General features: G+C 39.5%; 1 protein-coding gene and 1 pseudogene across 1 annotated transcript in view; one reads left to right on the forward strand and one right to left on the reverse strand.

Moving 5' to 3' along the window:
* The window catches only part of HS3ST5 (heparan sulfate-glucosamine 3-sulfotransferase 5), a 102,359-nt gene that overhangs the window by 70,889 nt on the left and 27,127 nt on the right, over positions 1–4,343 (forward strand). The window lies entirely within an intron of this gene.
* LOC111742778 lies at positions 382–838 on the reverse strand (annotated as a pseudogene).

Below are 4,343 nucleotides of genomic sequence, written 5' to 3' on the forward strand. Positions count from 1 at the left end.
TGGAATATTAAAGGGTGATGTGAAGTCAATCTAAGAAATGGTGGAAGAAAGTATTCATTACAGTGAGTACAACTTCAACAGAAACATAAAGATGAAAATAGTATGAATTTGCTCTGGCAACTACACTCTAAACTATCAATATCATTGAAACTCAGGGTCAGAGGTTGGAGCATAGGTGATGGATCCAGAAATGTGTCAGGCCGGCCATACTATGGAGGGCTTTATGCGGGGTACACTTACAGATTTATCCTGAACAGCAGTAGAAAAGGTTGTGAGAAAGTCAGATTTGCGTTTTAGGAAATGAGTCTAGGAACAGTGTAGAGGACAATTTTTTTTTTTTTTCATTTTAACAGTTTTAATGAAGCTGTATATAAGATTGCTTTATTCCTGCATCTCTTCTATTGCTTCTTCCTTGTATTTGCTCTTTTCCTTTCCTACTTGGCGAGATTTGGCTTTATGTTCAAGGATCTTTTTATGTCTTTATCCAGCCTTAGTGTAGTGATATCCGCCTTGCTGGGGTGAATGCCCACATGAACAGTTGTGCCATTAGCCTTCTCCCACTGCACTCGTTCAGCGGGGCTGACATACTTCTTCCCATAAACCTGGACTGCTTTGCCAATTTGCTGCCCTTAATGGTGTCCTCATACAACCCTGAACTTCATCATCCTTTCAGGTGGGCATGGATCGAACATTGTGCTTCTCTCTCAGCTCTTTGAGAAAAAGAGAAGATATAATCTTCCTGAGAATGTGGGAAGGTGCATTGAAATACCTTTTATGGTTCTTGCTCTGGTCAGAAGTCATAACGGCATTGAATTTCATTTTGTCCACTGGTGCTTCAGCAATGGAAGCTGAGGATAAATTTGCAGGAGGAATAAGATCCAAGTGAGTGTTTGGTCCAGGCAGGAAATGAAGAGAGCTGGCAGACAAGTTGTAAATGTGCCTCCACAGTAAAGTGAGCTCATTTCTGGGCCACTGATGCCCCAGGCACCCGTGGAATTAACAAGGCCCTGGCACCTCTCTGCCTCAGCTCAGCACACCATCAGTTTTGTGTTTGGTTCTTTACCCTCTGCCCTTGGCAACACTACTGCCTACCTCGTTCTCTTTGAGAGTGAGCTCACATGAGCATCTCATAGTCTTCAGCCCTGAAGAAAGACATGGGTCGACTAGTCTGAATTTTACTACTATGAAGGGAATAATCATGGAAAAGAAGAACTAGGCAGGAGGTAGGATCACAGGGTGTGCAAAATGGTTAGATGTTGGGCATAAGGGACAAAGAGAAGCTCAGAATGACTCCAATGCCTCTAACCTGGTGACTGGGAAAATGAAAACTCTAGTCACTGGTTTATAGAGCCAATAAGAGATAAAGAACAAAAGCGAACTGTATTTGTTGTCTAGGCTATGTACCAAACTCTCATAAACTTAGCAGCATAAAATAACACACATTTATTATCTCATCATTATCTTTGAATCAGGAGCCTGGCTTAGCTGGGTTCTATGTCTCATGGTCTCCCAAGATTGTAGTCACGGTGTCTGCCAGAGCTTGGTTCTCATCAGGAGGCTTAGCTAGAAAGGGCACACTCCCTTGTTCATGTGGTTATTGCCAGCATTCACCTGGCAGCTTCTTTCTTCAAAGCCAGCAACAGAGACTCTAGAGCAAGCCTGCTAGGATGACAGTGTCGTATACAGAGTAACAAAAGTACAAAAGCGATATCCCCTTACCTTTGCTATATTCTAGTGGCTAGAAGCAAGTCATAGGACCTACACATACTTGAGGGAAGGGGATTACACAAAGGCATGAACATCAGGGGCCAGAAGCATGGGAGCCACTGAAGTGTTCATCATGTGAGCCTTTTTTATAAAATTTTAAAGCGTGAAACTTCTGGCTGTCTTTACTTCCAACTGTCAAGTCAGGAAAATTCCACTATACTATAATTTGACCATCATCACACTAGTTTACGATTATTGGAATAAGAATATATGTCCTGAAAATATCTATGAGGGATGAGAGGAAATAAAAGGAATAATTTCATTCTTTCTGATATTTAACATCTATTCAGGAAAGGTTATGTGGTACATTTTTTAATAAAAATTTGTTCTTCAAAGTCTCATATGCCTCTGAGAAATCTCTGTTCATGGTTTAGAAATTTAAAAAGAGAAAAATCCAAGTATACTTTATACTAAATGACATCAAAATAACATTGAATTATTGCTGATTGGTTTCCTGTCTATATGATGTTTGACTTGACATGAATATTTCGTGAAATATTGAAAATGACTTTAAATCTTTTCCTTGGGCACCTTCTTTTTGACCTACTCCAAAGAAACCAAGATTTTTTTTAAAACTAGAGACAATCCAAAAATGCCATATATTATATCCACCCTTCTTCCAAATCATAATGACTCTTTCTTCAAAAAGTCTACTCTACTCACCCCTTTTTCTCCATTTATACAATCTCTGTACCCCCAGGCAAGCTGTTGCTGCCTCATGTCTGGATAAATTAGCATCGGCCCTCTGCCTAGTATTCTTACTCTAATATTTCCTCCCCTCTCTTTCAGTGCTCTTAAAATTGAAGTTTTTTTCTATATTAACAGCTTTCAATCATTTGTGCTTCTGCTCTTTCTTACTCTACCATCTATACACACCCATGTCTGGCTTATTAGAAAGCCTATCATCTAAAATACCTTCCATTCAGTCTTCCGTTCTTTAGTACAAATCATCTTTTCCCCCTCCAAATAGTCCTCTCCCAGCCACTACACAAGACAATCTTGTTTCTGTTTCCTTATCTCTGTTCATATTTTACCCTCAACTTGGATTGTCCATGCCCTGTCATCATACGTGCGCTAAATCACACTGAAGAGACACTGCAGAACAGAGAGCCCAGGTAAAAAGTGAGGGGAAGCCAGATATCTATAGATCAGAAAAAGAAAAACAATATGTACCCATAACAGAACTCAAAAGATAGAGGACACAGAAGAGCCAGAAGTTTGGAAGAAGGTGGACAAAATGAGCAGTGATATTATCACATCCTAGAAGTCAAAACCAATCCCCAGTGTCAACCCAGGTTGGTTAGGCCAGACAAATGTAAATATCAAAGGTCAAGGCAAGCAGAGAGGGGCAGACAGAAAGCATCCAAAAAACAAATTCCCAGCGGGCAAAAGAGGCACCAGGTTATGTAGGCTGATTTTCTCAAGCTCTATAAGGATGGACAAGCAAAGAAGGTAGGCAAGTGCATATTCACCAGGAACAGCTTGAGACCCAGGTTCTCTCATGACTCAGTGTACTTCCTATCCAGTGTGGGGGCTAAAAAAAAATTAAGACTTTTTTCTTTCCACCTTCTAAGTTATTTTAACTAGGCTAATAATCAAATTAACAGAGACAAATTGACAGGAGAAAATCAAATTTTTAATATATGTGAATGGGGAATTCACATAAGCATGAAAATTCCAAAGACAGTGAAGCAACATTGGGTATATATGATTTTGGACAAAGAAGAAAAGGGGGGAAATGGGGTCTTAGATTTCAAAGTGAAAATGGGCACTTTACAGGTAGTCGAGGAAGAGCAAAACATACATGACAGGCATATTCTTGCTAAGCAACTCAAAAACAATGGGACACAGGAGATATCTAGCTTACAGACCCATGCCTTTAAATAAGACCCTCTTATTTACCATACTTAATTCAAATTAGGTCAAGGCAATATCCTAAGATTACCTTTGTGAAATAGGCCTTTCCATATGAATCTCTAAAACAGGAAACAGGGGAGGGGAGAGGGGGTCAAATGTTCTTTCTGAGTCTTGTTTCTTAATAAACAGCTTAAAATCAATATCCCCAAAAGGCAACTTCAGGATGGCAAAACTTTGGTTCCCTTCACCAGGTAGCTAGGCGCATGTGGAGGATCATGGAAAGCCAGTCAGTCCTGGGTTCAAATTCCTCTTCCACCACTTGTTAGCTGTGTGACCTTCTTGGGCTAGTTATTGAACTCCAAGTTCACTTATCTGTAAAAGTGAATAATCATACTAGTCTCATGGTGCTATAAAGATTAAATATGATTACATATATATTAAGTGCCTGACATCTAGCAAGTATATACACCTTTATTGATTTTAATCACTTTATTATTTTCATTTTTTATATCAGCCAAAACCAGAATGGCTACCAAACTGTATATAAGATCTGCATGACCTTCTCTAAGCTCTTGCGATCTGCAGAGTCTACTTCATACATTTACCACTTCTCACAGAATGTTCTGTGGGTTTGCAAAGTTTCAGGTTATTTAAACTAATTTCCCCTGTGATATTATGAACTCCTCAAGGAGAGGCTTCCCACTACTAAGTTCATCATA

The sequence above is a fragment of the Pteropus vampyrus genome, unplaced genomic scaffold (genome assembly GCF_000151845.1).
Source record: "Pteropus vampyrus isolate Shadow unplaced genomic scaffold, Pvam_2.0 Scaffold101, whole genome shotgun sequence".
Lineage (NCBI taxonomy): Eukaryota > Metazoa > Chordata > Mammalia > Chiroptera > Pteropodidae > Pteropus > Pteropus vampyrus.